The sequence below is a fragment of the Phoca vitulina genome, unplaced genomic scaffold (assembly GCF_004348235.1).
Source record: "Phoca vitulina isolate PV1807 unplaced genomic scaffold, GSC_HSeal_1.0 scaffold13, whole genome shotgun sequence".
In the NCBI taxonomy this organism is placed as follows: domain Eukaryota; kingdom Metazoa; phylum Chordata; class Mammalia; order Carnivora; family Phocidae; genus Phoca; species Phoca vitulina.
Genome location: NW_022589716.1, coordinates 42013015 through 42027200, shown reverse-complemented (window position 1 = coordinate 42027200; position 14186 = coordinate 42013015).

The window sequence follows — 14186 nt, the reverse complement described above, 5'->3', positions numbered from 1 at the left end:
AGTATCCCCAAATAAAAACTTCATTTAAAAGAATAAAAGCAATAGTAATGTCAGTTGATGACTGCTTTTTATTACTTTATTAATCAAGTTTTCATGTGTAAGATTTAAATTTTTGATAAGAATTCATAAAATTATAATTTTGGGAGCCTCTTCTCTTCTAGGCACTGATTTATTTCAATTGTCTTTAGTTCTCACAATTATTCTTTTAGATGAGAAAAGAGGTTTAGAGAAATAAGGTGACTTGCCAAAAGTAAAAATGCTTGTAATCGACAGAGTTTGAATTCAAAGCCAGGTCTGTTTGACTCTATACCACACTGACTAAAGACAAATAGGCAAAGTTTTACAGCCACAAACTATTACCAGATGTTTTTGAAAGATAAGAAAGTGTTTTCTAGTCTTTGTACCTTCTTTCCTCAAAGGAAACATATTTATTTTCCTTAAAGGACAAAGTACTCTGTTGCTTTTCTGCATATTGTTGTTTAATAATCTTATTATTACAGAACCAATCTATGTTCATTGTTGAAAATTTAAAAACTAAATTATTTCTACTACTCAGAGATCATTGATGTTGAACTGTATTTCTCTCACTGGTTCTTTTTCTGAGCATATGTATGATCCTAAGTATATACAATACTTAAGTACACACATACAATATTTGTATTTTTTAAATAAAAATGAGATATGGTACTTAGTAGTGGCAACCTGCTTCTTCAAGTCAATTAATATCAAGTCATTTCAAATAATATCCGTCCATATTCAAAATTCCCCAGCTGACCCAAAATGTTCCTTTACAGCTGGTTTGTTTCAAACCTGAATCTAATCCAGGATGATGAAATGCATCTGGTTATATGTCCCTTAAGTCTTTTTAAAAGACTTTCCTTAATTTTAAGGCCACTGACCAGTTGAAGAGATCAGGCCAGTTACCATGTAGAATGTTTCACCCTCTGGATTTGTCTGGTTGCTTTCTTGTGGTATCGTTTAGCTTGCTTCTCTATCCCTGTGTTACTTATAAACTGGGTGTTATATTTAAAGATCTATGAATTCAAGTTAAACATTTTTTACTTGAATGTAACACAGGTAATATTCTAGACTTCCTATTCGATTACATCAGAGACACAGCATATGACTGACCATTGATGATGCTAAGATCAACTACTAATTTAGAATGATGACAGATCTTTCCATTGCAAGGTTCCTTTTTCCTCCTTGCAACTAGAAAGTAATCTGTGTGCTGTGACTTTGGCATATAAGGTTGTTCAGTTTTACCAATTGCTCATTTAAAGATTTTAACACATTTAATGATCTTCTCCTGAACCAATACTTTGAGTTTATGAAATGAAGCCTTTCTAATTCTATCACTCCTTCTGCATTTGTTTTTTTAAAGATTTATTTATTTGACAGAAAGAGACACAGCAAGAGAGAGAACACAAGCAGGGGGAGTGGGAGAGGGAGAAGCAGGCCTCCTGCTGAGCAGGGAGCCCGATGCGGGGCTCAATCCCAGGACCCTGGGATCATGACCTGAACCGAAGGCAGATGCTTAACGACTGAGCCACCCAGGCGCCCCCCCTTCTGCGTTTGTTAGCTGCCCTTTTCCGATGAGGCAGAGCTTTCTTTTGGGAAGTATAACTATGTGGATACCCTGAAACAGTTCCTACTACAAAGGAAGAATAAATACCTCATCTGTTCTCTGTCATTAAAAGGTAGGTATCTTCAACACCAAACTTTCTTGGTTGGGCATATCTGTATCTTCTGTTCATTGAAAGTTCCTATCATAAAATATTTATATACCTAAGTTTCTCTTTTTTCAATCATTTCTAAAGAATTTGATTTCAACTTCAATTTTCTGTTATCCTTGGTCCTGACAGTTACAACCGGGACATCCATCCACTGGTTCTTTTTCTTTTTATGGCATATACAAAACCACTTATCACCCCCTAATAAAATAACTAATGCTTTAGTTTTACCTAACAATTTCCATTAACAGGGACTTTCAGTTTTTATCAAATGTTTATTCCTAAATTATAGGGAATACGTAGAATACAACTTAACTGGTTCTTCCAAAATTATATTGTGTGTCAGCAAAGCTTTAGGAAGAGAGTCTAAGATTCCTGACAGGTTTATGGACTAATTAAACCACATTCCAACCACCAAGTTTGTTCTTTATACCCCAAGGTTGCTTTTCTTCAGATACACTAAGCTCTAGGAAGTAAGATGCTATGTTTCTATATTTACAAACATAAACCCCACTGTAATAAACTTTTCATTTTAAACATCCAAAAACTTCTTATTGAACACAAAAGGAAGGCGAAGACAGACAGGAAATAACTTTTTCAATTCTAAAATGAGCACACACACTCCAATAGAAATAAAAACAAAACTGAGTCTTAAAGTCAGTCCTCCTTCTAATTATGTTTTTATTTATCTATTGCACACAGTCAGATGAATAGCTCAAAATGCCTAAAGTCATTCTGGGCAAGTTGACAAGGATCCTACACATTGAAATGAGAAGTGGGGAGAAGGCCAGATTGCTTAATTGTTACTTGGGAATCCGAGGAGGTGGACAAGCCAGAATCTTGATGGGGATCCAAAGAGTACAACTTCTTCCTTAGGCAGCAGGAGGAAACAATGGGCCAGATTTTCATACTGTGTCATTTTATAGGATGATTCCATTGTATCGTCCATTGTTTCTTTCATGTACTGCCTGAAGGGGAAGTGTATTGTGATCTATGGAAGAGCACCCGTAAGAGTTATAGAGGATGAGAACAGAGCCTCTGGGAGATTAATGAATGGTGCGGCATTCAGTCTAGTATGGAAATTTCAGATTAACATTCTGGGAACTGCGTACTCAAAAGACCTATGCCTTAAGGTCAGGAAGTTTAACTGACCAAGAGTTAATGAGACAAGGAATATGCCAAGCTGATTAAAGGGGCTTTGAAAAGAACATTTGGGGAGGGGGGACAATAAATAGGAGCTTGAGAAAGGATAACAGAAATGTGAAGATGAGGTTGTCGTATCTACAGGAAGTCTTAGAGAACATATAATCTAACTCCCTCTTCATTTGCAGATGGGGAAACCAAGGCAGAGAGAGGTTAAGTGACTTGCTGAGGCCTTGCCCAAGATTTAATACAGAGTTAATGCCAAAGTCAAAGCTAGAATAGAATCCATGATCACCTAAGTACTAGATGCTCTCTCCGGTTCCACTAAAATAGTGTTTTTTTCAATTAGGTCTCCTTACCATGGGGGAGGGATATCTATGGATATATACTTCTAGGAAGTCCTACTTGAAAAAAAAAACTTTATAAAAAGCTTTATTAACAACTTTACTGAGGTATATTTTATATATCATAAAATTCATTTCAAGTGTACAATTGAATGAAATCTGGTAAATTTACCAAGTTTTGCAACCATCATCATAAATCAGTTTTAGAACATTTTTATCACCCAGTAAGATCTTTCATGGTGATTTACTATCAATCCAAGTTCCCCACCCCCAATCCCAGGCAACCACAAATCTACTTTTCTGCCTTTATAGATTTGCTTTTACTGGACATTTTGTATAAATGTAATCATGCAATATACGGTCTTGTGTCTGGCTTTCATTTTTTTTTTTTTTAAATTAAGTAGGCTCCATGCCCAACGTGGGGCTTCAACTCACAACCCTGAGATCAAGAGTCAATTAAATGCTCTACTGACTAAGCCAGTCAGGCACCCCTCTGGCTTTTTTCACCTAGGATTACTGTTTTGAGGTTCATCCATGTGGTAGCATGTATCAGTAGTGAGTTCCTTTTTACCGATGAAGAATCTAGGTCAGGCCATATATCAGTATACCATATTTTGGCTATTCATTTAGTTGATGGACAATGAAACTATTCCCAATTTTTGAAAAAAAAAATTTAATTCTATATTTTTAATTTTCCTTTCATTCTAATGATAAAAAACTGAAATAATTTATACTTTAGATTATCTGGCTATCTGGATTATCTAGATGATTTTGTAACCAAATACACACAGGTTCAGTGCCACAGTTTGTATTTATGATTTCATAAACTCAAATATGGTTCCCAGGATTACTACTTTAGTTGTCCAGGATTCATGACAGAAGGACACAGGTAGACTTTTAACATGTAAATGATCCATTTGAGTTAAGTGAAAACCAAATGAGGCCCAGTAATATTGTCAAGAGGACTGTTTCACAGAAGAGTTCAGTCAGAGAAAAGTTGAGGGAGAATTTAATCAGATATATGGCACTGAAGAGCACAGGGTTTAGAACCTCAAAAACAGGTGTTACAGCAGTCATTTCCATTCTGAATTATTAATTTGAATGTTAAGAATTTTGTTACTTGATTCGTTTCCGTTGTATGTAAGAGCTATATGCATCAAAAATTTATAGCTAGTTTTGTACATATTTAAGTTACGTTACAATAAAAAGTATGTGAACGCTGAGAATCGTAAGACATTTTTCCTTACAAGAAGTCTGTGCTTGGGGTGCTGGGTGGCTCAGTCATTAAGCATCTGCCTTCGGCTCAGGTCGTGATCCCAGGGTCCTGGGATCAAGCCCCACATCGGGCTCCCTGCTCGGCAGGAACCCTGCTTTTCCCTTTCCCACTACCCCTGCTTGTGTTCCCTCTCTCGCTGTCTCTGTCAAATAAATAAATAAAATCTTAAAAAAAAAAAAAAAGTCTGTGCTTTTACTCAAATACTAATAAGAAGTAGCTATATAAAATAATTGAACCAGACTTTAAAAGTGTTTCTTACCCTCTCATTTTATAGATAATGAAAAAAGAAGTGGATGACCTTACAAAATGATACAGCTAGTCAGTGATCGAGCTAGGTCTAAAATACAGACTCTTCCCTGCCATCGCTATAAAACATTTTCTCCAAGTTGTATATTGTTAATCTCATCGAGCCTTTAGTCATTTTATAAATAAGATATTCACTGAGATTGAGACATGAAACAGATTTTTTTTCTAAACCATATTTTTCTACCAATGACTGAATAATGATTATAATCCAAACCTTTAACTGAGGATCTAACATCTGGTATTCACATAGCTGGCATGGGGAAGAAGAAAAGATGTTTTAGCTAAATTCAAGAGTCAAGAGGCAGAATGGTATACGTAACTCGAAAGTGGAAGACCAGGGTTCAACCTTCAGTTCTGCCACTAACTCTGTTTGCAAACTCAGGCAAGTCACAATGACTCTGGTCATAATTCCCAATTTTTTAAAGTGAAAATAAGGAAAGGCGGGTAGAGTAGATGACTTCTAACAGTTCCCTTTAGCTCTTCCATTCAATGAATTACAAATGTTTAGGTCTCATCTATGATAAACTCTTGTCCCTAGTTAGAATCACACCTAACCTCTGCATAGGTTAATAATATTGCTATAATCCACCCGCACATCCACCTACTCATCCATCTTATTTTCACTATTTCCTAACATGTAGCTTAAGTTCTATTCAAAAGGATATACCTAGTCACTCCTATGTACCTGTGGCATATGGTAGATGTTCAATAAATGTGGAGTGGTGCATTAATGTGTGAATGAATGTGTATTTCTTATTTTCTGTCATCCACCAGGACTTGTTTCTGGCTTCTTGATCTTATTTATAACATTTAAGGATATTTTCTTGATTAGCACAAAGTAAATGCTCTTTGCGCATCAATTTATTATTTCTAACCCCTAATAATTCATTTACGTAGAGTCAATACCACATAATTTACAGCTAAGCTATTTCATAGATATTTGTTTTATTCCTCCAGGTATATTGTCAAGTCCTTTGGAAACATGAGAGGGTATGCTTTTTACTTCATTTATTCTTTGTATTACAGCACTAGATGTTCAAGATTTAACTGACTGTTAATTCCAAACAGATAATACGCTGTCTTTTCAAAGGCCTTCAGGAAATTATCCTACTCCAAATTTAAATGTCCATGGGAAACTCAGCCCCCTTGTTTTACTTTCAGAAGAGGGTCTAAGAAAGATGCTTACTCTTCTTTGAATACTGCCCCTGTACAAACCTAAAGACCATTATTCAAAACAACATTCCTCTTCCTTACCTTCTTTGCCCAGCTAAAGAATCGGTTTCTCAAAATTAGCTCGGATTCGGTTTTTGGTACTTGAAAATTCTAGCATAATTAATTCTTTGAGTTGTGCACATAAAGAGTCTTGGGCTGTGAAGGAGCACAGGGTTCTAATCAAGACTCTACTGCTTACGAATGTCTTTGGGCAAGTCACTGAGCACTTCTGGGCTTCAATTTCCCCATCTATATAAAATGGAAAGTGACATCTACCCTGCCTTACAGGGATATTATGAGGATTAAATATTTTACTACCTGAAAAAACTTTACATGTTTTAAAGCTCTATGCAAATGTAAGATATTATTTCCCTATTGTTGCCAAAACACTAAAAGCATTTTTCTTATGGCTATAATTTAAGAGCTCCATTGAACACACATTAAAAAATATATACATGTAAGAAGGTTGAAAGGAGCTATGCTATTGTTAGTTATTTCCGGGTGATGGGATTATGAATGATTGTTTTTTGCTTCATATTTTTTGGCGTATTTTTTTTTTTTTTTAAAGATTTTATTTATTTATTTGACAGAGAGATAGAGAGAGAGCCCAAGTAGGCAGAGAAGCAGGCAGATGGAGAGGGAGAAGCAGGCTCCCTGCAGAGCAGGGAGCCCGATGCGGGACTCGATCCCAGGACCCTGGGATCATGACCTGAGCCGAAGGCAGCCGTTTAACCAACTGAGCCACCCAGGCGCCCGTTTGGCGTATTTTTCAATAGTAGCTACCACTCTTAGAATTTAAAAAGTTATTTTGAATAAAATAAAGACTCTCTGTAACAATTGAGTATTTAAAAAAAAACCAGCCATCAAATCTGGAAGACTCTTTAAAAGAAAATATCAAGCAAGTCTTTTATAGTTAATAAAATTAAGTTTCTGAGTAGATTATTAAGGTAAATGGCAGAGACATTCAGCTAGCTTTTCAAAGAAGAGGAAGGTTATCAAGAATAATATGTTTCCATTTTTCTAAAGAACTATTATCTTCCATCTTTTTTTTTTTTTAATTCTGTGAAGTGTTTCTGCTAGATATCAGCATCACCAGTCCTCAAAGAGTATCAAGAGGTGAGAGACTCACAACATGGAAAACCTCAGACAGGAAGCTTAACGTTAGTATTGCATAAAAGATACCACAAACTCCTGACCTGGTTCTTGTCCTCCGCCTCTCCGCACTACTCCCCATGAGCAGCCAGCATTAATCTGATGGATTTTATGATGCTCAGAATGCATTCACAAATCACTTTCCAGCTCAGCTCATATCTTACTTACTGAGAATTCTGACCAGTAGCCTTTTGGTTTCCAGCACCGTCCCAGCCCCAATATCACTTCCCCTTTAATATGTTCTCATCATTCCCAGACCTCACCTCCTGATTAGGGCCTCTGAGGGATGAAATAAGATGACCATATACTTTTTTACCCAACCTGGGACACTTTCAAGAGTGAAAGAGGGCAATATTAAAAACGACACTCAAGGAAGAGGCATCAACCCAGACTGTCACAGGCAACCAGGAATATAATCACTTCAAAATTCAGCAGAGTAGGGGAGCCTGGCCGGCTCAGCATGCCACTCTTGATCTCGAGGTCATGAATTCAAGCCCCATGTTGGGCATGGAGCCTACTTTTTAAAAAATTTCAGCAAAGTGAGGAGATGTAAGAGAGGAGAAGAAGTTTCATGATGTCTTTGGTCCTGGCCCTGAAACTAGGTCAAGGCTGCCACTGTTCATTGCACATTGCCTTCCACTTTTTTTTTTTAAAAGATTTTTATTTTTATTTATTTGAGAGAGAGAGAGAGAGAATGAAAGAGAGAGAGCACATGAGAGGGGGGAGGGTCAGAGGGAGAAGCAGACTCCCCACTGAGCAGGGAGCCCGTGGGACTCCAGGATCATGACCTGAGCCGAAGGCAGATGCTTAACCGACTGAGCCACCCAGGCACCCTTGCCTTCCACTTCTAATGGTTGTTCACTCTTGAATATAGGAATCCCCTATGAACACTTTCATTGGAAATTTATAATTAAATGGGGTGAAGCAAATTTTCTTTGTTTGCTTTTCTTTTCTTCTTTTTTTCTTAATGTGAAAGGTTCACACAGGGCAGCTGTTTTGCAAAGGAGTGTGTGAATTGCAAAGGTTTTGCCCTAGGCTGTCTTGCATTAAGAACTGTTGCATCTGGCCACTTTTCAAGTAACCAGATGTGAAGAAAGTAATGCCCATTTGGATTACAAATCTCATTTTAATATCTTTCAACATAAATAACAAGAGTCAATACACTTATTTCAAGGCTTCCAAGAGATGAGAGACCTTAACCACACAAGAATTACACTCTAGAAACACTAGAGAAAACAATGACCCTATTACAAAGATTTTTAAATGACCAAAAAAAAGCTTATTTCAATGATGGGAGTAAAATAAACTTCATTTGATAGTTAATCAAAACATCACATTGGTAAAGGTATTTTTTGGTTTTTTTTTTTGTTTTTTTTTTAAGATTTTATTTCTTTGAGAGAGAGAGAGAACGTGTGCGTTGAGTTGGGGGCAGAGGCAAAGGGAGAAGCAGACTTCCCGCTGAGCAGGGAGCTGATGTGGGGCTCGATCCCAGGACCCTGGGATCATGACCTGAGACGAAGGCAGATGCTTAACCGACTGAGCCACCCAGGCACCCCCCAAAGCATAAAATTAACCAAAGCATCAAAAGTAGCAAAGACCCGATGCAATTCAGTAAATTCTTAACACCTGGGAAGTCTTAATCATAAGACTTAGCTATTGAAATTATTGTATTTCATCCCATACACATGACCTAAGGCAATACAGGCTTTGATGGTACCAGTCCTGATATATTCTTTGGAGAGTATACAGAACACTAATAGAGACTAAAAAGCATTTCAACATTCCTAACAACAAACCCTTTATATCAGTCTGAAACTACAAGTGAATGGATTTAGTACCTTGAAAGAAAATTAACAATAATTTCTAGTATTCTCAGTTTTGGGATGGGTCCATTAATTGGATGGACCTTGTGATCCATCAGATTAGGCTAGTCTGATAACAATTCATACTATTCATGTCCATAAACATAAATGAGACTAAGACTTGGGAATATGCACAATAAAGGAGAGAATTAGAAATAAACTTAGAGCAGATAAATTAAACTGCAAAGAGCTATACAGTAGGATAATAGAGATAAAAATCGGTCAAGTGAACAGGTGAAGTAAATGTTGAGACACAAAGTATCTATTGGAAGAGTTCAAGATAGGGCTATTTATACCACAAAATATAAAATGATCAGTAACACTTGTATAATCTAAAGTTTTAAAGTGTACAAGCATTTTTACATACATTATTTATTTAGCCTCAAGAGGTAAGAATTATTTCCATTTTATTGAAAACTGAGGCTCAGGGAAGCTAAGTGATGGCCCAGATCATCTGACCATAAAGTAAACCCTGAACCTAAAAATTTAACACAAATTAACAAACATTTGCTGAATGAATCCAGTCAAAAAAACTTTGCTATTTACAAGACAGTGTGGGAAATACAGAAAAGGGTAAGCCTGCCCTAAAGGAATTTATATCTTAGTAAAACAAACTGCAAAGAGGTGAAAAGTTAGGTAATAATGATTCATAATTTGAGTAAGATTCTAGCCAATGACAGAACAGATGTCACAAGGTAGCACCCGGTTAATTGACAAATAATTGAAAAATAACTAAGTTTCACAGGGACTCCTGGAAAGCATGTCAAAATGGGATGGTTCATAGAAAAGGCTCCATGGAAGAAATGGGATTTCAGTGAGGGCTTATATGGTGAGCAAGGTATATACTAGAAGAGAGTGACCTCCTTAGAGACAAAGACCATGTATCTATGTCACTTTCATATCTGTGTCACAGAACCTCAATAACTTACTGCATGACTAAAGGTCATTGTCTGGCTGATGAACTGATTAACAACTGGATGAATAAACACATGGATGGGAAGTATGGAGCATCTAGACCGGGGGAAGGGCCAAAGTATGCCTGGGAGACAGTGAATGCAAAAAAAATTATTGTGCTTATCCAAGGTTAGAGGTGTTAGGAAGAATAGAATAGTAGCTAGAATGTAGGTCTCCTGACTTCCAGTGAGGAACAGAGGTGTGAATGGAAAGAATACCGGTTTTAAAATTAGACAAACTTAAGCTAGAATCCCAGTGCCACCCCATACCCGGGCTGTAACTTTGGGCAAGCTACTGAACCACTTCAAGACTCAGAAATCATGCATGTAAAGCACTTAGGAGTGCTTGGCACAGAGTTAAGTGTGTTAGTTTCCTTCTCCCCAGACCCCATCTTAAAGGGTATTTTACTTTATTAAAAGATTCACTTTGGTACTGCTAGCATTGGAAATATCCCCTAGATAGCTGCCTCATGACTTAATTTACTCAAACCTAATTTAGATATAACTTTTCAGATGGCTCTTTACCTGCACACATATATGTATCTGTCATGTCAGTAAAATAATTTGAAATCGCTGCATTATATATGAGGTCAGTGATCAAAGAGGACACATTTTGATGAAATTAACAGTGCTGAGGAATATACTGATACACCTGGTTTTACTGAGTTAGAATTATAGAAAAACCCAGATATTTAAAAACAATTGCAATATAACTTTCATTAACTATTAAATACCCTTAATGTACTGAAAGTTGTTCTTATACCTTTAGAAAAAATGGACAAATGCTAAGGGAAAGAAAAGAAAAGGCAGTTAAAAAATGATTTTTTTTTTTTAAAGATTTTATTTATTTGACAGAGAGAGACACAGCGAGAGAGGGAACACAAGCAAGGGGAGTGGGAGAGGGAGAAGCAGGCTTCCCGCGGAACAGGGAGCCCGATGCGGGGCTCGATCCCAGGACCCTGAGATCATGACCCGAGCTGAAGGCAGACGCTTAATGGCTGAGCCACCCAGGTGCCCCAAAGTGATTTGTTTTTATAAGTAGCTTCCAGAGCATTTCCAGAGATAATCTTCAATATTTTCTGTATCTTCAGAAAAATGCCATTTGCTATTCAAAATGAAACTAAGATATTAAAAATTCTCAAATCATCAATTCAGTTATCTAAATTGAATTTAAATTTTATTTCACCCCACAATATCTACCAAGATGGAAAAATGGCTTGTGTTTAAGGAAGATTTTGTATGACCAGAAATGAAAAGGGTTTTTTAGTTGGCTGAATTAACCAGAAATTCAATTCACCAAGAATAATGTATACATTGTACATCCCAGTTTATCCACATTTCACATGACTAGATTCTGGAAAAAGGATTGGAAAAACGTTTAATTTGACAATCAGTAGCATAAAACTATCTGTCTCTGTATGTAAGGTAGGCAGACATTTTATGGAACCAATCATTTGACTTTTCCATCAGAGAACAGACCCCTGGCTCCTGGCCTTTCTTCCACTGCTCTGTTTTCTTCCTGGTTCCTGAGAGACCAATTACCCTACCACTCAGGTTGCTCCTTCCTCAAGGCTCTGTCTTAGGCTCTTTCACTCTTCTAATTCCATATGCTCTTCCCTAAGCAATCCCATTACAGAACGTTTCAAACATCATGGATAAATTGAAGCCAAATCAGCATCGTGCCCTCGCCGTCTCTTCCATGCCGCAGCTCCGTATAGGGACATCTGCTTGAGCTGTCCACTGAAAGAGCTCATAGGCAACTCAACTGCAAATGGTCCAGAACTGCATTCATCATCTATTCCCCCAAACCTGTCTCCTTCAGTGAGCCCTATCTTTAGTGAACAGCTCCAACAATCTCCCAGCTGATCATGCCGCCCAAAAAGGGAGTCATAACTGACTGCTACCATACCCACATTTAATCAATCACTACGTCCTTTTGATTCTACCTGTTAAATACATTTAGCCACTTCCCTCAGTCCTCTCTTTCAACCCTAACTCCTCTTTCAACCCTATTTTTCCTGTAGCTTCCTAGTGGTCTCCTTACATCTTCTTCGGCCCTTAATCTCCTCTCCAATCAATTATGCATCTGCGCCTAGAGTGGCCTTTTAAAGATGCAACTCAGATTACATCACTTCCTTATTGAAACTGTATTGACTTCTAATTGTCTTAAATCTATACTGGAGGGGCGCCTGGGTGGTTCAGTCGTTTGGGCGTCTGCCATGGGCTCAGGTCATGATCCCAGGGTCCTGGAATCAGGCCCTGCTCAGCGGGGAGCCTGCTTCTCCCTCTCCCTTTGCTTCTCCCCCTGCTTGTGCTCGCTCTCTCTGTCAAATAAATAAATAAAATCTTAAAAAAAAAATAAGAAATTAAAAGTAGAAAAAAAAATCTATACTGGAATAATCTGGTCCCTGTTTATCTCGGAAGCCTCTTTTCACTCCTTTTCCCACCTCAGAGCCCCCACACAAGTTATTTCCTCTGTAACATTGCTCTTCTCAGAGCTCCCTTCAGCTAACTTCTGTTCTCTCTCCGACTGTCAGCATAACAATCTCTTGCCCAAACCCTCAGACTGGGTTAAACCACCCTACTATCACTCGATACAACTCCTATTACCCTTCTTCTCCTTCACACACTTGCCATTTTAGTTATTCCTTGTTCATCTGCTTTCCCACTACGTTTTAAACTCAGTGATGCCAGGATCCCTGCGGTATCCTCACAGTGGCACAAAGAACACTGAAGAAAGCTTTAGAAGACCTGGGTTTTAGTGCTGGTTAGTTTAACTTGCTGTGCAATTCTGGTGAGTCACTTCACTTCTCTAGGCCTTCTTTGTAAAAGGACAGGCATTGGTTTTGATCAGAGTTTCTTAAGCTTCACTAATGTATGGGTCCCTTTTAAAGGAAGAAAAAAATCTTAGACACCTGCCAAGGTTGTGTCCTGAGATTCCCCAGAGGCCTTATAACTCCCAGGTGAGAAAAGTGATACAAGAAACCTTTAAAATGTCCTTGAATTGTGAAATTTGGGCTTTATAATGACCTTTTACATTATTAATATAAAAATGTCATATTTTTAAAGTCTAAAACTCTCAGATCCCAAGAATATATTTGTGGATCCCCAAGAATCTGTAGATCCCAGTTTGAGACAGAGATGGTCTCCTCCAGGTTTAAAACTTCATCATTCTAAGAAAATGAAAATGGATGTTTATTTTCTAGAGTACTTCATAATGAATCATACCCTATACATGGGCTTCTCCCCCTCACATGGGCTCATTAAACTCAGATTTGGGAAAGAATACAAGGAATTTCACAACATCAAGGCATCCAGAAAAAAAATCTATCATTTGAAGACAGATTCTTAGGTACTGATTTGATAACAGGATGAAAACCATTTGACCTTAAGTCAATGTATGTGGCAACAAATGACTGATAGAAAGCATTTCCCTGGGCTCAAATTATACTATCTTTTTGATTATATAGAGAAGTATGTGAGAACATGAATTAAAAAGTGAGAGAAGAACAATAAAAAGGCAAAAGGCAATCGCTCAATTTAAAAAAACATTTGACATACAGATGTCCAAAAAGCACATAAACAGATACTCAGCAGAATCAGTCATTAAGGAAATGCAAATCAAAACCACAATGACATAACAGTCTACACCTACAAGAATGGTTCTAATCAAAAATATGGAAAACAACAAGAGTTCAGGAGGATGTGAAAACTGGGACCCTCACACATTGAGCTATGGAAAACAGTTAGGCGGTTCCTCAAAAAGTTAAACACAGAATACAAGCCAGCATTTGTGTTCCTAGGTATCTACCTAAAAGAACTGAAAACGGGGACTCAAACAGATACTTGAACACTTGAAGGTTCATTGCAGAATTATTCATACAAGTCAAAAGGTGGGATCAAACAAGTGTTCAACAACAAATGAATGGATAAGCAAAATGTGGTATATACATACAAAGGAATATTATTCCACCAAAAAAGAAATAGGAGTTCTGATACATGCTACAACATGGATGAACTTTGAGAACACTGTGCTAAGTGAAATAATACACCAAAGGACAAATTTTGTATGATCCCACTTAAATGAAATAACTGAATAGGCAAATTCATAGAGACAAAAAATAGGACAGAAATAACCCTGGGCTAGGGATGGGTGGGTGATGGGGAGTTATAGTTTAATGGGTGCAGTTCCTACTTGGGATGAT